General features: G+C 45.2%; 1 protein-coding gene across 2 annotated transcripts in view; it reads left to right on the top strand.

The window, feature by feature from the left end:
• Positions 1–24,862, top strand: part of nav3 (neuron navigator 3) — an 824,703-nt gene that overhangs the window by 112,636 nt on the left and 687,205 nt on the right. The window contains exons 2-3 of one of the 2 annotated variants that reach the window (XM_059652602.1): positions 21,136–21,223; positions 21,320–21,453. The gene's annotated coding sequence lies outside the window, so the exon portion shown is untranslated. Of the gene's footprint in view, positions 1–21,135; positions 21,454–24,862 lie in introns of both variants that reach the window. The other variant, XM_059652603.1, reaches the window with a different exon arrangement.

Here is a 24,862-nt window from a genome sequence, read left to right as displayed (position 1 = left end):
GTTATGGTTTATGGTCTGCCCACTAATCCCAGCCTGAATATAAATCTGTGCAATGTGTGTGAATGTCAGCTGGAACAGGAATGATGTGCTTTCTGAACCAGAAACTCTAATCTGTTATACCGTGGCAGGGTTCAAGGCTTCAAATTGCACACCAAATTATTTGTGACACCTCAATCTCATTTAAAAGTATTTACTAATGAAAATCAGTTCTCTCCATTTCTAAATTGTGTTTGCGACATGATAACCCACAATGCTGCAGAGAAAGAAATCAAATGCTGTTTTAGAGCAAGAGGCTTTGAGGTTACAGCTTGAAAATGTTGCATTCTTAAAGATTTAAAATCCGTTTCGGTCACAGGAAAATTGAAATGATTCAATGTGTAATAATGAAAGAAATCTCCTGTGTGCATCTGGGGCTTGGGAGGGGCTTGGGGTGGGCTGTTACAGTGTGAGTACAGACTTGGGGCTGGGAGCAGTTGGAGAATGTAGTGAGATGATTCCTGACCATCATGGATCTTGGGTGGATTTGCTGCCACCATCTCTTTCCTGTTGAGATCTATAGGGATCTGGTGAGGGACAAGAAAACCACATGGTGCACTGAAGGAAGAGGCTCCTGTCTTAAATAGGGTTTTGGCTCTGACCTCCTCCTGTTCCGATCAATGATGTGATAGAAGGATCATGTGGTGCAGTGGTATTGCCCCTACCTCTGAGTCAGGAGGCCCAGGTTCCAGTCCCATCTGCTCCTGACATGAGAGATGTTGTCAAAAAGACTGATCAAGATCCAACTGGTAGGTCTTAATCATTTTAAACACTTCTGCCCACACCCCTGTTCATATGACACAGGTGGAACTTAAGGCACCCTTCAGCTCCTTACACTTTGTCTGATGAAGAGCTGTGAAATTTTCATTAAGTACAGCCTAGGGTAGGAGTAGGGTAGGACATGGCAGTTCCCACTACTTGGTCAGGGGAGTTTGGAGAAAGGGACATGGGTCTTGTACATGAACTATATGCCACGCTGAAAGAAGAAGGAACCCTAGCAAAGTGACGTGTGGTGAACTTCATTGGCCTGGCTTCCTGCTTTGTGTGATGGTAGCTCCTCACTCCAGTGAACAATCCCAGTTTTCTACAATTCTCTCACCCTTACATGGAGCAATGAGAAAAGAGAGAGAGTCAATGATTTTCATCTCTAAAAGGGTCTGAAAGCTTGTAACAAATGTTTTAACTGTGTAAAGCTTTTGGGAGGACTTGTAGCTGGGGTTGTGAATGGAGTTGTTGGTTTGTTTGTCAATCTGGTAGATTGGTTTGCAGAAGTTTCATCATCGCACCAGGTAACACCATCAGTGCGTCTCTGATGAAGCGTTGTTGCTCTGTTCCACTTTGTGGTGGATGGCCTCATGTCCGGCTCTACTTAGTCGTGGTAGCGAGTTGGTGCTTATGTATCCTGACAGCCAGCTTTCTCCCAGTCTGTCCGATGTAGTGTTTGTGGCAGTCTTTTCACTGGATTTTATTTTCATGTTGGTCCTGTTAGCTGTGGGCTTTTGTTATTGTCAGTAGTTGTTGTAGGGTAGCTGAGAGTTTGTGTGCTATCAGAATCTCTAACGTTCGGAGTGGTCTGGTGGTCATCTCCGATACGTTCTTGATGTATGGCAAGATGACTAGTGTACCTGGGTATGCTGTTGTTTGCTGAGTAAGTACCGGTGAACTGTGCCTTTTGCGTGGTTGATGTGGAGCTGTTTTCGGCTTTGTGTAGTTCTGGAGTGCTGCGGTGTGTTATGGCCCTTTTGAGCAGAGTTCTGATGCAGCGCTGTTGGTGGGTGCTGGGGTGGCTGCTGTTGTGGTTAGGTATTTGGCCCACATGGGTAATCTTCCTGTATACACTGGGCCGGAGCTCACTGTTGGCCCTTCGCTCGGCCATTACATCCAGGATTGGGAGTCAGTTGTTCTCCTGTTCCCTGGAGAATTTTACGCTCGTGAGGATGTTGTTGATGAGTTGGTGGGTTTCCTCCAGTTTTCTGTGCTTCATAATGACAGATGTGTTATCCACATAGCGAACCCAGAGTTTTGGCTGGATAACGGGAAGGGCTGTCTGTTCTAGTCCCTGCATTACTGCTTCAGCTGTAAGTCCTGATATGGGGTGATCTCATGGGTGTTCCATTGATTTGTTTGAATACCTGGCCAGTGAAGACTAAGTGGTTGTGTGGGATAAATCTACTAGTTTGCGAGTGCTGTCCTTGCTGATGGTGTTGGTGTTGTAGGGGATTGTATCAAGGATGTATCTATGAACATGGTTAGGGGAGAACCAGTGGATGTAGTATACCTGGACTTTCAGAAAGCCTTTGATAAAGTCCCGCATGGGAGACTGGTGAACAAAATTAGGGCACATGGTATCGGGGGCAAAATACTGAGTTGGATTGAAAATTGGCTGGTTGCAGGAAGCAAAAGAGTAGTGATAAGCAGGTCCCTTTCGGAATGGCAGGTTGTGACCAGTGGGGTACCACAAGGTTCGGTGCTGGGACCGCAGCTGTTTACAATATACATTAATGATATAGACAAAGGCATTAAAAGTAATATTCGCAAATTTGCTGATGACACAAAGTTGGGTGGCAGTGTGAAATGTGAGGAGGATGTTATGAGAAGACAGGGTGACTTGGACAGGCTAGGTGAGTGGACGGATGCATGGCAGATGCAGTTTAATGTGGATAAATGTGTGGTTATCCACTTTGTGGCAAGAACAGGAAGGCAGATTACTATCTCAATGGAGTCAAGTTAGGTAAAGGGGAAGTACAACGAGATTGAGGTGTTCTTGTACATCAGTCAATGAAAGCAAGCATGCAGGTACAGCAGGCAGTGAAGAAAGCTAACAGCTTGCTGGCCTTCATAACAAGAGGAATTGAGTATAGGACCAAAGAGGTCCTTCTGTAGCTGTACAGGGCCCTGGTGAGACTGCACCTGGAGTATTGTGTGCAGTTTTGGTCTCGAAATTTGGGGAAGGACATTCTTGCTATTGAAGGAGCGCAGCGTAGGTTCATGAGGTCAATTCCCGGAATGGCGGGACTATCATATGTTGAAAGATTGGAGCAACTGGGCTTGTATACACTTGAGTTTAGGAGGATGAGAGGGGATCTGATTGAGACGTACAAGATTAGAACATAGAACATAGAACATAGAACAGTACAGCACAGAACAGGCCCTTCAGCCCACAATGTTGTGCCGACCATTGATCCTCATGGATACACCCTCAAATTTCTGTGACCATATGCATGTCCAGCAGTCTCTTAAATGACCCCAATGACCTTGCTTCCACAACTGCTGCTGGCAACGCATTCCATGCTCTCACAACTCTCTGCGTAAAGAACCTGCCTCTGACATCCCCTCTATACTTTCCACCAACCAGCTTAAAACTATGACCCCTCGTGCTAGCCATTTCTGCCCTGGGAAATAGTCTCTGGCTATCGACTCTATCTATGCCTCTCATTATCTTGTATACCTCAATTAGGTCCCCTCTCCTCCTCCTTTTCTCCAATGAAAAGAGACCGAGCTCAGTCAACCTCTCTTCATAAGATAAGCCCTCCAGTCCAGGCAGCATCCTGGTAAACCTCCTCTGAACCCTCTCCAAAGCATCCACATCTTTCCTATAATAGGGCGCCCAGAACTGGACGCAGTATTCCAAGTGCGGTCTAACCAAAGTTTTATAGAGCTGCAACAAGATCTCACGACTCTTAAACTCAATCCCCCTGTTAATGAAAGCCAAAACACCATATGCTTTCTTAACAACCCTGTCCACTTGGGTGGCCATTTTAAGGGATCTATGTATCTGCACACCAAGATCCCTCTGTTCCTCCACGCTGCCAAGAATCCTATCCTTAATCCTGTACTCAGCTTTCAAATTCGACCTTCCAAAATGCATCACCTCGCATTTATCCAGGTTGAACTCCATCTGCCACCTCTCAGCCCATCTCTGCATCCTGTCAATGTCCCGCTGCAGCCTACAACAGCCCTCTACACTGTCAACGACACCTCCGACCTTTGTGTCGTCTGCAAACTTGCTGACCCATCCTTCAATTCCCTCGTCCAAGTCATTAATAAAAATTACAAACAGTAGAGGCCCAAGGACAGAGCCCTGTGGAACCCCACTCACCACTGACTTCCAGGCAGAATATTTTCCTTCTACTACCACTCGCTGTCTTCTGTTGGCCAGCCAATTCTGTATCCAAGCAGCTAAGTTCCCCTGTATCCCATTCCTCCTGACCTTCTGAATGAGCCTTCCATGGGGAACCTTATCAAATGCCTTACTGAAGTCCATATACACCACATCCACAGCTTGACCCTCATCAACCTTACTAGTCACATCCTCAAAAAACTCGATTATGAAGGGATTGGACACTCTGGAGGCAGGAAGCATGTTTCCGCTGATGGGTGAGTCCAGAACCAGAGGACACAGTTTAAAAATAAGGGGTAGGCCATTTAGAACAGAGTTGATGAAAAACGTCTTCACCCAGAGAGTGGTGGATATATGGAACGCTCTGCCCCAGAAGGCAGTGGAGGCCAAGTCTCTGGATACTTTCAAGAAAGAGATGGATAGAGCTCTGAAAGATAGTGGAATCAAGGGTGATGGGGATAAGGCAGGAACAGGATACTGATTGTGGATGATCAGCCATGATCATAATGAATGGTGATGCTGGCTCGAAGGGTCGAATAGCCTACTCCTGCACCTATTGCCTATTGTCTTTTAAGAAGGTATCTGAGATGATCACCAGACTACTCCAACCATTAGGGATCAGTATAGCACACAAACTCACAGCTACACTACAGCAACTACTGACAATAACAAAAGGATCCCATACACACAGCTAACAGGACCAACGTGAAAATGAAACCCCGTGTAAGGACTGTCACAAAGACTACATTGGACAGACCGATAGAAAACTGGCTATCGGGGTTACATAAGCACCAACTTGCTACGATGAAACGTGACCAACATGTCAGGCCCAGCAGCATCTCAGGAGCACAAAAGCTGACCTTTCGGGCCTAGACCCTTCATCAGAGAGGGGGATGGGGTGAGGGTTCTGGATTAAATAGGGAGAGAGTGGGAGGCGGACCGAAGTGTCGGATCCTCCAACACTTCCGCCATCTACAATCCGACCCCACCACCCAAGACATTTTTTCATCCCCACCCTTGTCTGCTTTCCGGAGAGACCACTCTCTCCGTGACTCCCTTGTTCGCTCCACACTGCCCTCCAACCCCACCACACCCGGCACCTTCCCCTGCAACCGCAGGAAGTGCTACACTTGCCCCCACCCTCCTCCCTCACCCCTATCCCAGGCCCCAAGATGACATTCCACATTAAGCAGAGATTCACCTGCACATCTGCCAATGTGGTATACTGCATCCACTGTACACGGTGTGGCTTCCTCTACATTGGGGAATCAAAGCGGAGGCTTGGGAACCGCTTTGCAGAACGCCTCCGCTCGGTTCGCGATAAACAACTGCACCTCCCAGTCGCAAACCATTTCCACTCCCCCTCCCATTCTTTAGATGACATGTCCATCATGGGCCTCCTGCAGTGCCACAATGATGCCACCCGAAGGTTGCAGGAACAGCAACTCATATTCCACTTGGGAACCCTGCAGCCCTAATGGTATCAATGTGGACTTCACCAGCTTCAAAATCTCCCCTTCCCCCACCGCATCCCTAAACCAGCCCAGTTCGTCCCCTCCCCCCACTGCACCACACAACCAGCCCAGGTCTTCCCCTCCACCCACTGCATCCCAAAACCAGTCCAACCTGTCTCTGTCTCCCTAACCTGTTCTTCCTCTCACCCATCCCTTCCTCCCACCCCAAGCCGCACCTCCATCTCCTACCTACTAACCTCATCCCAGCTCCTTGACCTGTCCGTTTTCCCTGGACTGACCTATCCCCTCCCTACCTCCCCACCTATACTCTCCTCTCCACCTATCTTCTTTTCTCTCCATCTTCGGTCCGCCTCCCCCTCTCTCCCTATTTATTCCAGAACCCTCACCCCATCCCCCTCTCTGATGAAGGGTCTAGGCCCGAAACGTCAGCTTTTGTGCTCCTGAGATGCTGCTGGGCCTGCTGTGTTCATCCAGCCTCACATTTTATTATCTTGGATTCTCCAGCATCTGCAGTTCCCATTATCACGTGACCAACATGTCCGTGTGTTTCTATACACACGGACAAAGAATGTCACCAGTTTGACTGGGACAACGTTACCATCCCAGGATAAACCGACCAAAAACGCACAGGATTTCGCAGAAGCCTGGTATTCAACCCAGAAGTCCATCAACAAACATGTAAAAATAGACCCCACATAGCAACCATTACGACACAAAACCGGGATTGAGGCCAACCACCACACTAAGCCAGACCCACGGTAATAACAAGTGGGAAAGGCCAAAAACCCCTCATCGGAGGCGCGCTGATGATGTTACCTGGAATGGTGACAAAATGTCTACAAACCAACCTACCAGCTCAGTGAACAAACCAACAACTCCACATCCTAATTCTATTGTAGAGGGCAGGGCACAGTAAAATGGGTTCCGTTGGAGGGGAGCAGGGATTTGTTAATGTAATGTTAATCATACAGTGACATTTCTCGTTCTGAACCGTGATGAACTGGGCAGTTTGATCACAGTGGCTGAACAAGGTCTTAACCCTGTCAAACAAGAATTGAAAGACCAGTAACCATATGAAGGGTCTAGGCCCGAAATGTCAGCTTTTGTGCTCCTGAGATGCTGCTGGGCCTGCTGCGTTCATCCAGCCTCACATGTTATTATCTTGGATTCTCCAGCATCTGCAATTCCCATTATCACTCATCAGTAACCATTGACAGGTTTTACCCAGCATTGGGAAAAGTAACAATTACTCCCTGGAGAACAGAAAGCTGGTAATAATTACTACATATTCCATATTTTCCAATGGCTGTAACATTAAACAATACTGAAATACTTTGACTTCCAAAGTCTGGAATCCTGAAAGTGAATTGATTTGTCATTAAATACAGGGATTTAGGAACAGGAGGAGACCAGTCAGCCCCCTGGAGTCTGTTCCAATGAGTGAGGCCCAGCTCCATACACCTGCCTTTGGCCCATATCCTCTAATGCCTTTGCTCAACAAAATGTTATCTAGCTCAGATTTAACATTCTTGGATTTAAAATAGCAACTGATCTGGCATTAACTGCAGGTTATGGAAGAGAGTTCCTAATGTATAACTACGAATAAGAACAAAATAGCTAGCGCAATCTTTCCCCTCTACAATTGGGAAATATTTGGCCATGGAAAAGGGGTTGCTGTTCCCTGAGGCCCTCAAATCATAGAATCCCTATTGTGTGAAAGCAGACCATTCAGTCCATACTGACCATCCAAACAGTATCCCACCCAGATCAACACCCCAACCCACACTATAACCATGCATTTTCTATGGCTCACCCCTGGACACTATGGGCAATTTCCCATGGCCAATCCACCTATCCTGTGCATTTTTGGATTGTGGGAGGAAATGGGAGCACCCGGAGAAAACCCACGCAGACGCAGGGAGAATGTGCAAACTCCACACAGACAATCACCTGAGAATGGAATCGAACCTGGGTCCCTGGCGCTGTGAGACAGCAGTGTTAACCACTGAGCCACTAATGCTGCCCTCACAGGGAGGAAAAACATGAATGTTATTCATTGATTCATGGGATTTGGGTGTCACTGGCCGGGCCCAGCATTTATTCCCTGCCCCTAGTTGCCCCTTGAGAAGCTGGGATTGTGCTGCCTTCCTGAACCACTGCAGTCCATGTGCTGTAAGTAGATCCACAATGCAGTTAGGGAAAGCACTGCCTGATACTGGGGAAGGACGTGTGAACTGGAAGTTAATTGCTTTGCAATGGAAATAAGGGTCCAAATATGTAGCCTTGGCCCTCTAGCTTTAACTTTAATTCCAGAAATATAGCAATGACCATCTTTATCAGGAATGACTAGGTACATCCGCCAGGCCAGAGGAAGGTACAAGGCTTTTGTTGAGATCCACTGATGGCCTGGGATCAGTTGGGGATCAGGTAAGAATATTTTCACTGGAGTTTAGAAGAATGGGGGGGAGGGGTGAGGAGGAGGTGGTGTGAAGGGGTGGGGGAGGGAGTGGGTGATGGGTTCCCAAAGAAACCTATAGCATTCTAACAGGACTAGACTGAGATGAGAAATGTCTTCACCCAGAGAGAAGAAAGCTTGTGGAATACTGTGTCACAGAAAGTGGTTGAGGCCAAAACCATTGAATGTTTTCAAGAAGAAGGCAGGTATATTTCTCAGCTAAAGGGAACAAGTGGTTTGGGCAGAAAGCGAGAACAGGGCACTGAGCTGGATGGTCAACCATGATCATGCTGAATGGTGGAGCAGGCTTGAAGGACTGAATGGCCTAGGCCTGCTCCCATTTCTCTATGATTTTACGTTTGCACAAAAACACTGACCTGGTTTTTCAGGTAATAAGGTGTAGAGCTGGATGGACACAGCAGGCTGAGCAGCATCAGAGGAGCAGGAATGTTGACATTTCAGGTCTGCAAAGATCTTCAAAAAGATCTTCAGGCCCGTCTTCATTTTTCTGAAGAAGGGCCCAGGCTCAAAGCGTCAGCTTTCCTGCTCCTCTGATGCTGCTTGGCCTGCTGTGTTCATCCAGCTCTACACCTTGTTATCTCAGATTCTCCAGCATCGGCAGTTCATACCATCTCTAAGTTAGTTTTTCAGGTGTTGTGCCCTTCCAGTATTTGTCACCTTCTCCCAAATGGAATTTTCGCACCGATTAATGTTTTACCGTCTCATTGGCTCCTTGTTCAGATTGAATGGGAACGCTGTCGTTTTGATGGCAGTGAGTATCTGGGGCTGTGATGTGTTGTGCAGTTGCCATAATAAATGCTGCTTTTGCGTAGCCGACACAAAGTGGGCAGCTGGAACCAATGCCCAAAAGTAACGGTCAGATTCTCGGTCGAAGGGTTGTATCTGCTTTCACACTATCCATCCAGACCAAATGGCCTGTTCCTGGGCCATGAGCACATTCCTAATGATTAATTCCTCAGAATGACATTGCTTTGTGCCCTCGTCCTGTATTGCACACGTGATCTGTGTACTGAAGGGGCACATATTACATTTAGGCAGTTATTGTCACAGAAAAAAAATGTTATTCAACTGACGCAATAATAATTGTACAGCAAACCATGGAAGTGTGGGGTGCAGCTTCGTTTATTACTGAGAATGACCTTGGAAAGTAAATGTTGTGGTATTGTGGAGGGCAGAGCCGGAGTGCCAGAATTAGGAAAAAACATCACGTCAGCAACATTGATGAACTATTTATTACTTTTTTTAAACAATACATCCATCCCCTTCCTATTCATAAAGAGATACAAAATTCTGATTCATACAGTCTTGCAATCATTTTTAATCAGCATCATTGTAACCTGCGTTCAGCAATATGCAGAAAGGAAGGAGAAGGAATGTCAACAGTGGCCTAGAAATAAGCAGGTGGCTTTTGGCCGCTTCTCAGACCCAGGGTATTTTCTCGCTGTTTCCTGGAGTAGCAAGTGTTTGCAAAGGCTTCTCAGTACCACAATGGGAGGGCAACTGGAGCATCTCGTTACGAAGATCTGGTTCTCAAGCTGCCTGTAATGCCTACAGTGTGCCGTCTGGCTCCAATTTGTGACATTTCAGCTGTCAACGTGTCCCGGTATCAAAGGCTGCATTCAATTAGTGCATCAACAGAGAAAATGCAACATGCCTGAAAGTATAACATCAGACCAGCTCAGTGGCTGTCATTGTACACACATCACGACAGCTCTCACACTCCATGGAGCCGCCTGTATTTTTTAAAAGAAAGTACTTGCTTTAATTCAGAGATTTTTAGGATCTCTGAAAATACTTTCCAGTCAGAGATGTACTCTTGAGGTGCAGTCTTGCTGTAATGAAGGAAACTCAACAGTCAGTTTGTGCACAGGAAGATCCCACAAGCAACACTGAAATAAAATGCCAAATTATCTCAATTGTGAGTATTCTAACTGTGGGACATATTTGCATTAGGATATCTCCGTTCACCTTCCCATATTGTTGTGGGATCTTGTTGAGAGGAACAGTCAGTGCCTTGGCATAATGTCCCTGACAGTGCAGCCCTCGTGCTAAGCTGGGTGGTTTGAATCCATATTCTCCAACTGGTGCAGACCTTCACTGGGGATTTTCAGTCCTGACAGTGAACACTGTTCTGAAAGTCACCTCCTTTCTAAATAAATAGAGTAACAAGGATAGATTGATGAACTGAGCTGGAAAGAATTCGCAGTTCTCCTGCTTGTTAGCACTCTGTCAGCTCATTAACTGTGACCTGATGGAACCCTCTATGAAATAAGAAACTGCAGTTTTAGCTCAGGTTAGAGATCTCACACAATTCAAACGACATAAACCTGAAATCTGATCAAACTGTGAAAGAGGCGAGAGGTGAGGAGGAATCTGTTGCCCAGTGATCGCAGGGAGCTGCTGCTTAGCAACTCGTGGAAATTCAGAGCTGGGATGATCAAAAAATACATCATCATCTCTCAAAACAGAAACATTTTCCAGCCAATGGAGGAATGAGGTTGTTGACTTGCTCACCGAGCGGGCTGGCTGTAGTTCAGACGTTTTGACACCATGCTCGGTAACATCATCAGTGCGGCCTTCATTGGATTATGATGTTACCGAGCATGGTGATGAAACGCCTGAATGAGAGCAAGCCAGCTCGGTGAGCAAGTCAACAACCTCACCCACAACGTGAGCTCCAGATCTTTGCAAGGACCATAAAAAATGGAGGAATGTTTGATGTGTAGTCACTGTTGTGATGCTGGGGACTGAGCAGCCAATTTAGACTCAGAAAGATTCCATAAGTAACAACGATGAGTAGTCGTTTTCTTGAAGTTGATTGCGATCAACAGTGATTATAGCTCTTCAAAGTTTTCTATGAATGGCCTCATTACGTTCGTCTTAATGAGCAGATAGTGACTCAGTTTAACACTTTGTATAAAGAGTGCATTCCTCCAGTGAAGGAGGAGGAGTAAGATCAGAGGGGAGCTATGTGACTCCTGGTCAGTACTATTCTGGTAAGCTCCCTGAATAAAATAGGCACCAGGAGACCATGACAGAGATGTACAGATGTCCTGACAGAGACATAGCCACCAGCAGCAGTGAAAGTATAAAGCTCCTCTTTATAAACAAGTCAAGGCTTTAGGCAGTTCAAGTATTCATAGAATCTGTACACTGCACAAAAAGGCTATTTGGCCAATCAAGCCTGCACTGACCTCTGAAAAGCATCCCACCCAGACCCAGACGCATAACTACAATGGGTAACCCATCTAACCTGCACATTCCCGGACACTTCCAGCAACTTAGCACAGCCAATCCAACTAACTTACACATCTTTGGACTGCAGGAGGAAACTGGAGCACCCAGAGGAAACCCATACAGACATGGGGAGAATGTGAAAACTTCACACAGAACCTCAAGGCTGGAGCAGAACCCAGGAACCTGGCGCGGTGAGACAGCAATGCTAGCCACTGTGCCACCCAGTAGCTTAGAGATTTGTTTGCTTTTAAATGTCAGTAATTTTTACAAAGTAAACTGACATTCAGAGACATGAAGGTTTCATTTTTACACAACCACTTCCTGGAAATAATGATCAATTGTTAATCAAAATAGAAACAAAAAATCAAAATGCTGGCAAAATTCAGTGGGTCTGGCAGCCTCTGTGGAAAGAGAAACAGAGGTAATGTTTCGAGTCCAGTTAGACAGAACAGAATAATTCTGTTGAAGTGTCAAAATTGGCTCAAACCATTTACCCAGATATCTGGGCAATGTTGGGCAGAGTGACTGTGATGTTATTTGTCTACCAACCATATTTGTTTCATACCAGTGTCAGTGAGGGTGCAGGCATGGACACCATCAGGAAGTTAATTGGCAATAATTCCAGACCAACCATGCTCCATTTTCACACCCCTAAGTTCTATCTTTAGTGAATTGATTTCAGATGTTTTGAATGGAGCTGTTATCGCTGGTCACCTATCTTCTCCTTTATCCATCTTCTATCCACCTCCCCCTCTCTCCCTATTTATTTCAGAACTCCCTTCCCCTCCCCCATTTCTGAAGAGGGGTCTAGACCCGAAACATCAAGATTTCCTGCTCCCCCAATGCTGCTTGGCCTGCTGTGTTCATCCAGCTTTGCGCCTTGTTGTCACAAAACTAGATGAATTGGTTTCAGTGATAGTGGGAACTACAGATGCTGTAGAATCCAAGATAACAAAGTGTGGAGCTGGATGAACACAGCAGGCCAAGCAGCATCTCAGGAGCACTGATGAAGGGTCTAGGCCTGAAACGTCAGCTTTTGTGCTCCTGAGATGCTGCTTGGCCTGCTGTGTTCATCAGCTTCACCCTTTGAATTGGTTTCAGTGATGATTTGTCTTTAATTCACTGTTTGTGTGGTTAGATTCAGGGGTCTTTCATTGTCCTGAAGTTTAAAATCACAGAATTTTATGGACATTTGACCTATTGTGTTCTGTTCTATCTCCCAAAAGGAGCTATCTAGTCAGTCCCACTCTTCAACTCTATCTCCATTGCTCTCGAACTTCATCGCTTTCAAATGAAAAGTGCAGCTCTCTTTTGAAGCTCCCATGCAATTCGCATCCAGCACTCTCCCAGGCAGCTTATGCCAAATCCTAACAACTCTCTGAGCAAAAATGTTTCTCCTCATCTCAGTTTTAGCTCTCCTGCTGATAGTCTTGAAATTGTGATCCCTAGTTACTGACACACTAGTGATTGGAAACACAATGTCCTTCTTTATTGTCAAAATTCTTTATAATTTTAAATACCTCACTAAGGTCACCTCTTAATCTTCTGTGCTCCGAGGACAATAAGCCCAACCTCTCTAATCTTTCCTTGTATCTGAATCCCCTATTCCTGGGATCTTCCTAGTAAATCTCCTTCGAACACTCTCCAGGACTTTAATATCTTTCCTTAAGTGAGGTGCCTATAATGGAACACAATACTCCAATGACGTCTGACCAATAATTTTTAGAGGTTACATCACTTCCTTGTAGCTTATCCTTGCTGTTTCAATAGAGAGTTAAAGAAGTATTTTCCAAGCAGCAGAATAGAGACAGATCGACGCAACTAGCTTCTGGGTCTTTTGCCTTCTTCTGTTTTCATTCCCCTTCATATGGTTAGTATCATGCAGGAGCCTGACCATTCAGAGGCCGCTTGCTGTGCTGAGCTCCACTGAACCCACATGAAATATTAACCCTTTCTCTGAAGACACCAAAATTGAAGGTGTAATAGACAGTGAAGAAGGTTACCTCAGAGTACAATGAGACCTTGATCAGATGGGCCAGTTTTTTGTCCAGTGTGTGCAGGAGATCTTCCTGACACAGTATGTAGATAGGCCAACAAGGGGAGAAGCGACATTAGATTTGGTACTGGGTAATGAGCCCGGCCAGGTGTTAGATTTAGAAGTAGGTGAGCACTTTGGTGATAGCAATCACAATTCTGTTATGTTTACTTTAGTGATGGAAAGGGATAGGTGTATACCACTGGGCAAGAGTTATAGCTGGGGGAAAGGCAATTACAATGAGATGAGGCAAGATTTAGGGAGCATAGAATGGGGAAGGAAACTGCAGGGGATGGGCACATTAGAGATGTGGAGCTTATTCAAGGAAAAGCTCCTGTGTATCCGAGATAAGTATGTACCTGTCAGGCAGGGAGGAAGCTGTAGAGCGCGGGAGCCGTGGTTTACGAAGGAAGTGGAACCTCTGGTCAAGAGGAAGAGGAAAGCTTATTTTAGGATGAGATGTGAAGGCTCAATTAAGGCACTTGAGGGTTACAAGGTAGCCAGGAAAGACCTAAAGAAAGAGCTCAGAAGAGCCAGGGGGAGACATGTGAAGTTGTTGGCGGATAGGATCAGGGTAAACCCTAAGGCTTTCAATAGGCATTTAAGGAATAAAAGAATGATGAAAGTAAGATTAGGGCCAATCAAGGATAGTAGTGGTAAGTTGTGTGTGGAGTCAGAGGAGATAGGGGAAGCACTAAATGAATATTTTTCGACGGTATTCACTCGAGAAAACAACAATGTTGTCGAGAAGAACACTGAGATACAGGCTACTAGACTAGGTGGGATTGAGGTTCACAAGGAAGAGGTATTAGAACTCCTACAGAGTGTGAAGATAGATAAGTCCCCTGGGCCGAATGGGATTTATCCTCAGATCGTCTGGGAAGCCAGGGAGGAGATTGCCGAGCCTTTGAGATTGATCTTTAACTCATCATTGTCTACAGGAATAGTGCCAGATGCCTGGAGTATAGCAAATGTGGTTCCCCTGTTCAAGAAGGGGAGTAGAGACAAGCCTGGTTATTATAGACTAGTGAGCCTTACCTCAGTTGTTGGTAAAGTGTTGGAAAAGGTTATAAGTGATAGGATTTATAATCATCTAGAAAAGAATAAATTGATTAGGGATAGTTAGCACTGTTTTGTGAAGGGAAGGTCGTGCCTCATAAACCTTATTGAGTTCTTTGAGAAGGTGACCAAACAAGTAGATGAGAGTAAACCGGTTGATGTAGTGTATATGGATTTCAGCAAGGCGTTCAATAAGGTTCCCCACAATAGGCTCTTGTACAAAATGTGCAGGAATGGGATTGTGGGAGATATAGCAGTTTGGATCAGAAATTGGCTTGCTGAAAGAAGACAGAGGGTAGTAGTTGACGGGAAATATTCATCCTGGAGACCAGTTACTAGTGGTGTACCGCAAGGGTCGGTGTTGGGTCCACTGCTGTTTGTCACTTCTTTAAATGACCTGGATGAGGGCGTAGAAGGATGGGTTAGTAAATTTGCAGACGACACTAAGTTCGGTGGAGTTGTGGATAGTGCCGAAGGATGTTGTAGGTTACAGAGAGACATAGATAAGCTGCAGAGCTGGGCTGAGAGGTGGCAAATGGAGTTTAATGCAGACAAGTGTGAGGTGATGCACTTTGATAGGAGTAACCGGAAGGCAAAGTACTGGGCTAATGGTAAGATTCTTGGTAGCGTAGATGAGCAGAGAGATTTCGGTGTCCATGTACACAGATCCTTGAAAGTTGCCACCCAGGTTGACAGGGCTGTTAAGAAGGCATACAGTGTTTTAGCTTTTATTAATAGAGGGATCGAGTTCCAGAACCAAGAGGTTATGGTGAAGGTGTACAAAACTCTGGTGCGGCCACACTTGAAGTATTGCGTACAGTTCTGGTCACCGCATTATAAGAAGGATGTGGAAGCTTTGGAAAGGGTGCAGAGGAGATTTACTAGGATGTTGCCTGGTATGGAGGGAAGGTCTTACGAGGAAAGGCTGAGGGACATGAGGCTGTTTTCATTAGAGAGAAGAAGGTTGAGAGGTGACTTAATTGAGACATATAAAATAATCAGAGGGTTAGATAGGGTGAATAGGGAGAGCCTTTTTGCTAGGATGGTGACGACGAGCACGAAGGGGCATAGCTTTAAATTGAGGGGTGAAAGATATAGGACAGATGTCAGAGGTGGTTTCTTTACTCAGAGAGTAGTAAGGGAATGGAACGCTTTGCCTGCAACGGTAGTAGATTCGCCAACATTCAGTACATTTAAGTTGTCATTGGATAAGCAGGTGGACGTACATGGAATAGTGCAGGTTAGATGGGCTTGAGATTGGTATGACAGGTCGACACAACATCGAGGGCCGAAGGGCCTGTACTGTGCTGTAATGTTCTATGTTCTATGTGCTATGTTCTATGGACAGGGAAGTGGCAGATGGAGTTTAATTTAGATAAATGTGAGGTGCTGCATTTTGGAAAGACAAATCAGGGCAGGACTTATACACTTAATGGTAGGGCCTGGGGAGTGTTACTGAACAAAGAGACCTTGGTGTGCAGGTGCATAGTTCCTTGAAAGTGGAGATGCAGGGAGATAGGACAGTGAAGAAGGCATTTGCTTTGCGTACCTTTATTGGTCAGTGCATTAAGTATTGGAGTTGGGAGGTCATGTTGTGCCTGTACAGGATATTGGTTAGGCCATTTTTGGAGTAGCGCATGCAATTCTGGTCTCCCTGCCAAAGGAAGGATGTTGTGAAACTTGAAAGAGCTCAGAAAAGATTTACCAGGATGTTGCTGGGGTTGGAGGGTTTGAGCTACAGGGAGAGGCTGAATAGGCTGGGGCTATTTCCATCTCTTCAGGCACTCACGACTACACACACGAAATGAGATCTTCACTGCAATTACCTTGATGGGACTTCAGCTGGAGTGTTGTGCACAGTTTTCGTTTCCTTATCGAAGGAAGGGTCTTATTGCCAAAGAGAGAGTGCATGAAAGGTACCCTAGTTGGATTCTGGGATTGGGAGATTGAGCACATTGATTGGTTGACTTGATTTATTCTCACATTTACATAACTACAGTGAAGAGCTTTCTTTGCGAGCATTATGGGCAAGGACATATAGATTATAGGGTGAAAAAAATCTTAGACAGAGTGAGGCATACAGGTTGGTCTATAATAACCAGGGTTATACACCGTGTAGCATGTGCATGAGGCAAGATCAACATTAGCAAGATCGGCATTATTTGAGGGCACAGAGCCCATTCATCAGTTTAATAACAGCCCGGAAGAAGCTGTTCCTGAACCTGTTGGTGTGTGTGTTCAGGTTTCTGTATCTCCTGCCTGATGGGAAAGGCTGTAGGAGGTCATTACCGGGGTGCGATGGGTCTTTGATGATGTTGGCTGCCTGTCTGCAACAGTGAGCTGTGTAAATGGAGCCCATGGATGGAAGGTTGGTTTCTGTGATGGTCTGGGCTGTGCACACCACCCTCTGTAGTTACTTACGGTCCTGGGCAGAGCAGTTACTGTACAAGGCTGTTGTGCACCCGGGCAGTGTGCTTTAAATGGTGCATCGGTAGGAATTGGTGAGGGACCTTATGGACAGATTTCCTGATTGGCCCGAGGAAGAGGAGGCGTTGTTGTGCCTTCTTGACTGTTGCATCTACGTGGGCCTGTATTCTCTGGAGTTGAGAAACACAAGTGGTGATCTTATTGAAATGTATAAAATTCCTAAAGGCCTTGACTCGGCAGCTGCTGGGATGGTATTCTTAACGATGTGAAAGTTACAGCCCAGAGTAACAGTCACAAGAGAGGGTGCTAATAACTTCAGACTGAGGTGAAGGGAGCTAGCCTCACTCAAAGGGTTGGGAATATTTGAAATATTCTCAGTGAGAGAGTTGTGAATGCCCAGTAAGTGAGTAACACACAGAATCACGGAATTATTACAGTGCAGGAGGCCATTCAGCCAATCATGCCTGCACTGTTTCTATCCTCTAGAGCCAATCTCCTAACTATTTCCCACATCCCTGCACACTATACCTATCAAAAACAAAACATCCAATACCCTTTTGAATGCTTCAATTGAATCTGCCTCCACCACATTTCCAGGCAGTGGATTCTAGACCCTAACTACTCACTGGGTGAAAAAGATTTTGTACACATCACCCTTGCTTCATTTGCACATCACTTGAAAACAATGCTCCTCTTGCAGTTGATAATGGGAACTGCAGATGCTGGAGAATCCAAGATAATAAAATGTGAGGCTGGATGAACACAGCAGGCCCAGCAGCATCTCAGGAGCACAAAAGTTGACGTTTCCGGCCTAGACCCTTCATCAGAGATGATGAAGGGTCTAGGCCCGAAACGTCAGCTTTTGTGCTCGTGAGATGCAGCTGGGCCTGCTGTGTTCATCCAGCCTCACATTTTATTATCTCCTCTTGCAGTTGCTCCTTTTACAAGCAGGAACTGCATCTCCCTATCAACTCTGCCTAGCCCACTCCTGTATAATGGAATCGGAGATGGATAAGCTGTTGGAAGCTGAATTATGGGATAAGGGAGTAACACAGGAGAATGGAAGTGAGGCTGTGCTGAAAGGTGAAGCTGACATGAAGAACTGCATGCCCCCCCCCCCCCCCCCCCACCAGCTGCTATTTCATATGCTTTGTGCTCTATAGAGAGGTCAGGGGTAGTAATAGCCCGGTGTGAGTGAATTAACATTAAACTCCAGCTGCAGCTCCCCTCTCGCTGACTGGAAAAGAGTTAAATGCCACCAAGGTACCAATTTGCTGGCTGGCAAGTTCCTGCTCCCTCATGCCATTCATCATTCGTTACCAATAGACTGGTGATGCCATTCTGAAATATTTACAATTAATTCTGTTTTGCTCCTTCAAATCTGAATGGTTAAACTCTGATTCAGATGGATGTTGCAATGGAGAAAATTGAAAGGACAGGCAGCTGCATAGCTTAGAACATAGAACATAGAACATAGAACATGGAACATGGAACATAGAACATAGAACATAGAACAATACAGCGCAGAACAGGCCCTTCGGCCCTTGATGTTGCGCCGACCTGTGAACTAATCTAAGCCCATCCCCCTACACTATCCCATCATCATCCATATGCTTATCCAAGGACTGCTTAAATGCCCCTAATGTGGCTCAGTTAACTACATTGGCAGGCAGGGCATTCCACGCCCTCACCACTCTCTGAGTAAAGAACCTGCCTCTGATATCTGTCTTAAATCTATCACCCCTCAACTTGTAGCTATGCCCCCTTGTACAAGCTGAAGTCATCATCCTTGGAAAAAGATTTTCACCAGAAATGTGAGTGAGAAAGTCCCTGAGAGGTTAAGAATAGTTTCAGTGGCTTCATCTGCCTGTAATTCTGCTCAATAATGTTCAGTGATCAGAACTGGGAGAATCACCGTGGAGACCGGCTGTGGCAGCTATCCCCGGAGCTCACCAACTAACATTAATTAATCACAGGCCTAGCTTTTCTGGTTAGAAACATTGGAACAGGAATAGGCCATTCAGCCCCTCCAGCCTATTCCCCGACCTAAATCGATCATGGCTGATCTCTGGCCTAACTGTGTATCCCTACAATAAATAAAACAATGAACTGCGGATGCTGGAAATCAGAAACAAAAACAGAAATTGCTGGAGAAACTCAGCAGGCCTGGCAGCATCTAATGAGAGGGAGTTAACATTTTAAGTTCCTTGCTCATTTCCCTGAATAGCTTTGCTTCGCAAAAGTGTATCTATCTCAGATTTAAAATTAATACTGATCCAGCATCCTCTGCTATATGTCGAAGAGAGTTTCAAACCTTTCCCATCCTCTGTGTGTTCATAGCTCATAAATAATTAAATTCAAACATAGAGCTATCCGTGTCTTCCTGGCGCTCAGGTTTGTGATGTATTGCTGAGTTGTCTTTATGATAATACATTCTAGCTTAGTGGTTCCCACTGTTTTCAAGGAACCCTTCAATGAGACAAACAATTCCATAGCACACTCGCTTTCACCAGCTGAACTGATTGCTTATGGATGTCTCATTGATTTGCATTTGCTATGGTTGGGGTTTTGTCAGGCGATTTGCTCCATCGTGCATATAGCATGCTAAAGAAGGATCATAAGCATTAATGTTTCAAATCCACCAGCAAAAATACACAGCCACCTTTTCAAAATCTGTTCAACTCATCTATTTTGATAAATATTCATGGAAAAAGTAAATTGCAGTTTCCTGGGTTTTGGGGGAACCTGAGTCTGCTGGTACGGGTGCACAGCTGTTTGATCTGGGAAGGATCCCGATCACAGGGTCACCCACTGGTTATTGGTCTCTCCGGATGTACCTACTCAATATCGGCTGACATTCTCCCTTTAATTCTCCATTCAGAGAGAATCTAATCTAAAAAAAATTCAGAGTAGAATTTTGGTAATCTGTTTCACAGCTCCTGACATCACACCCATAATTTGTCTACATCCAGGCCTGAGTCGTGTTTTATCAATGGGCTTGGTGTTCTTCCATGTTGCCACAAGCTCTGCCCCTCACCAGCTAACCAGCTTCTTGAACTTTATCTGACTCCCACACACACTCTTGATGTTTTGTTCTGACAAGCTCTTAAAAACCTCAATGTGTTTGTTTGCAGGAGTTTGATTATTTGTCTTTAAATGGTGTCTTAACTTGCTTGGTATCACCACAGTATTTGTCAACTTCTCTCTGCTCAGAGAGCAGTAAGTGCAAGTGGCGTTACTTGTCAATGAGTAGCACAGAGATTAGCACTGTTACCTCACAGCACTAGGGACCTGGGTTTGATTCCAGCCTCAGGTGGCAGTCTGTGTGGAGTTTGCACAATCTCCTCTGATGTGTATCTGCGTGGATTCCCTCTGGGTGCTCATGTTTCCTCCCACAGCACAAAGATGTGCAGGTTAGGCCATGCTAAATTGCCCGTAGTGTCCAGGGATATGTAGATTAGCCAAGGGAAATGCAGGGTTATGTGGTAGGCCGAGGTGAGGTGCTCTTTGGAGAATGTGAGTGGATTCAATGGGCCAAATGGCTTGTGTCCAAAAGTCAGAGATGGTAGCTGGTTTCAGATGTCCCGTTGACTGGGTTTGCAGCAGAATCCCCTCTGTCCATTTTTTCTTATAATGTAAGAATTTTATTAGTGAGGTAACTCATAAAAGTCCAAAAATATTCTCCTTAAAACCTATGCTAATGTGTAAATGTGTCCAGGCAGACAGGTTGGCTTGACAATCCTTCACCAATTGCATACCTATTTACTGTACCTCTTCTAATCCTGGAGATATGATCCTGGACCAGGGTCCGTGCTCTGACCGAATGTTTGGGTATAACGAGCAGGATTCCCTTCTCCACCCAGTGATGAATGTTGAGATGTGTGTGGTATTGGGCGTACATGTCTGCACAGCTCCAGAGCTTGTGTTTGTATGGTCATTAGGGGTGCCTGGGATCAGCAGATACTGCTTTCAAAAATAGACCCTGAGGTTCTGGAGGAAATTAGGGGCACTGACACAACCTTGGACACTCAGGTAGGGCAACCCAACACATGGTCACACCTTCACATACACACCAGCTGTAAAACAGAGGGTCCATCTCTCCAGCCCCTTGTTCTTTAGTCTGTTGTCCAATATTTATTTCAGGCTTTGAAAAATTTTCTCCTTTAAGAATAACTTGGAGAATTTGGTGATGTGGGAATCACCAAACAATGTGAGTTTTTGAAGGAAATTCAATGTAATCTTTCTAAAATGATGTTTGTTATTTCTGCAGGTAATTGGTTGGATTCCACTTTGGACTCCTGAGCAAGTTTGAAGAGAAAGGAGTAACAGATGGAACAACATCAACATCCAGTCATTGGGTATGTTTTCTGTCTATACGGCTTGTAACACATGCATTTTGATGAAGATCTTGGAAGAAAGCTGGAACAATACCAACCTCCCCTCCCCCCTGACAGAGATGTGACCTTCGGAGACTTGATCAGCAGTTTGGAATTAGCTTGGAACCATTCCCTGTAGCAGTCGGTGGCTGTGGAAAGACCTTCAGTGACTTCCAAGGCTGGAGCTCAGAACGGGGTGATGATCAGAGAAGGTGGGTGCTGGAGAGTACAATTTTCAGAGCATTCGGGACTTTGTGAAGTTCCTGAGATGTTGTATTCTCCTGGAATTGCCAACCTACATCCAAATGCAGGAACTCTTTGATTTGAAAATCTCAAATACTTCAGAAAGGCAATGTATCTCAAAACTGTGAACAGGATGTAAAGAAAGTCCTTTCACACTGATTTTGGGCAGTGCCCACGTGAAGTGCATTTTTCACAAACAGCACCTTGTTGTCAGTCCAAAAATTCATCCACAGTTGAGCAATGTGTGTGTCTTTCTGGACCAGAGCTATTGCCCGGTATAGAGGCTGTACACCCCAGTGATTGGCTAATTGACTATGGATCATAGTCATCATTAGACTCTCTATTCCACATATTTATTGAATCCAAATTCCACCATCTGCTGTGGCAGGATTTGAACCAAGATCCCCAAAACATTATCTGGGTCTACAGTCCAGATAATACCTTGAAGACAACGCCTTCCCTGAATGCATTAGAGAGAGAGTGCAGAAGCAATTTACAAGAAGAGTTTCAGGAATGAGAAACTTCAGCCATGAGGATAGATTGATGAAATTGGGACTGTTGTCTTTGGAGAGAAGAAAGCTGAAGAGATCTGATAGATGTTTTCAAAACGATGTAGTAGATAGGGAGAAGCTGTTTCCACTCATAACAAGAGAGGCATAGATTTAAATTGACATGCATAGGAAGAGTTGTCCACACAAACTCTTCTCAGTTTAGATTGCCCCCATGTGGAACAAAGTAAAACTGCTGAAAAGAGAGACAGATAGTAGGAACTGCAGATGCTGGAGAATCTGAGATAACAAGGTGTAGAGCTTGCTGAACACAGCAGGCCAAGCAGCATCAGAGGAGCAGGAAAGCTAATGTTTCGGGCCTAGACCCTTCTTCAGAAGACAGGAAAAGAGAGACATGCTGGTTAAAATTTTAGGGTTCTTCACTCATCAGGACCGATGCAAGAATGACAAGTTTCAAACAACCTCAACCATTTATACTACAAAAGAAAAGAGTGCTGGTTGGATGACAAGTTGATTCTCATTGAATCCCTACAGTCTGGAAACAGGCCCCTTTGGCCCAACTAGTCCATACCAAACCTGAGAGCATCCCACCCAGACCCATCACTGAACACCATGGGCAATTTAGCATGGCCAATCCACCTACCCTGCATATCTTTGGGCTGTGGGATGAAACCCACACAGACACAGGGAGAATGTGCAACTCCACACCCAAGGGTAGAATGGAACCTAGGTCCCTGGTGCTGTGAGGCAGCAGTGGTAACCACTGAACTACCCTACCACCCTTACTGCATTGGTAAGGAGCTATAGCTGCCTGAACTGATGAGTAATTGAGAAAAGGCACAGGTGTTGGACATGTTCTGTTTGTTTCTAGAGAAGAGGTCCCGACTCACATAAAACATATCTCACTGCCATAAGTATAAATGTGACTATCTTCAATTGGTTATTTTGGAATTATTGGCACACCCAAGATTGTTCAGCATGCGCTGCGCAAACACATCCACAGAGGATAATGGGAACTGCAGATGCTGGAGAATCCGCAATAACAAAGTGTGGAGCTGGATGAACACAGCAGGCCAAGCAGCATCTCAGGAGCACAAAAGCTGATGTTTCGGCTGAAGGGTCTAGGCCTGAAATGTCAGCCCTCCTGCTCCTAAGATGCTGCTTGGCCTGCTGTGTTCATCAGGAGAGGTTTGTTTAGGGCTTCATAAGTACAGGTTGGTGGAGTACGATCTGCTCTCTGCCTATAAACAGCCAGAGTAAGAGACTGCACTCTCTCTCCAATGCATTCAGGGAAGGCATTGTCTTCAAGCTATTGTCTGGACTGTAGACCCAGATAATGTTTTGGGGATCTTGGTTCAAATCCCGCCACAGCAGATGGTGGAATTTGGATTTAATAAATATCTGGAATTGAGAGTCTGATGATGACTATGATCCATAGTCAATTGTCAGGAAAAACCCACCTGGTTCACTAATGTCCTTTAGGGAAGGAAACTGCCATCCTTACATGGTCTGGCCTACATGTGACTCCAGACCCACAGCAATTTAGTTGAATCTTAACTGCCCTCTGGGCAATTAGGGATGGGCAATAAATGCTGCCCTAGCCAGTGATGCCTTCATTCTGTGAATGAATAAAGAAAAAAAATCCACACCTTTCCTATAATATAGTGCCCAGAACTGTACACTGAGGCACTCCCAGTGTCTTGTATTAGTTTGTGCAGTTTAAAGTCGTTGTTAACCCTATCCTGTGTGAGTCGGTACATGTAACTAACAATGATCTTCTGTATGCAGTTTATTAAATATTGGGAGACACAAACACATTGTCTTCAGTCTCATATTCACATGATCACAAACACTATTATACCTTTACAGTATCACTCGGGTTCATTGCTATCCCAACTCATCAGCTGCTGAAGCCCTCATTCTCCCAGGGTTACCTGTGGGCTCAACTCTCTGACACTGTCCTGACTCCTCTCCCACGTCCAAACTGGTTTGGAGCCAAACCTCTGCTGCCTGTCTTAATGTTTGTGTCCCATTCCCCTGTCACCATGCCTGCTCACTGACTGGGACTGGCTCCCCATCATCTAGCATCTTCATCTGAAAATTATCCTCCTTCTCAGTGCAAGTTGTGTCTTACTTGTACATGGGATGAGGATGTTGCTGACTGGGCCAGGATTTACTGCCCAGGCCTAATTACCCAGAGGATAGGCGTGAAAAGCAAACCACATTGCTGTGGGTCTGGAGTCACATGTACGCCAGACCAGGTGAGGATCGCAACTTCCTTCCCTAAAGGACATTAGTGAAGCTCCACACTATGTTATATGAGTGAACCAGATGGGTTTTACAATAATTGATAGCTGTTACCATGGTCACTATTAAGCTAGCTTTTTATTCCAGATTTTTATTGAATTCAGATTTGACTATCTGGCAATGTGGGATTTGAAACTGTGTTGCCATAGCATTTGTTTTCGTTCTTGTCTGCTGCACCTTCCTTCCTGTTGTGGAGTGGATAAAAAATGATGAATTCCATTGCCCACAGGTTTGAGAGATGTGGTTTCCAGCCTCCCATGAAAGTCTGAAATGGAACTTGGTGAGACAGTCTGAGTTTGACATTTCAGTATAACCAGGGCACATAATCCCAACGCTTGTTCATGTTACCCCACTGATACTACAGCAATTTATTTCTCCTGAACTCTGGTGGCAAATTATGCTTAATGAAAAGACCAAACCCTACTGACTATACCCATTTAGCACACCTTAACAATATTTTCATTCTGACTGTAGCAGGGTCAGTATCCGGAAATAAAAACAAAGTTGCTGGAAAAGTTCAGCAGGTCTGGCAGCATCTGTGAAGGAGAAAACAGAGTTAACG

Source organism: Stegostoma tigrinum, chromosome 18 (assembly GCF_030684315.1).
Source record: "Stegostoma tigrinum isolate sSteTig4 chromosome 18, sSteTig4.hap1, whole genome shotgun sequence".
In the NCBI taxonomy this organism is placed as follows: domain Eukaryota; kingdom Metazoa; phylum Chordata; class Chondrichthyes; order Orectolobiformes; family Stegostomatidae; genus Stegostoma; species Stegostoma tigrinum.
This window is presented reverse-complemented; position numbering and strand designations above follow the sequence as displayed.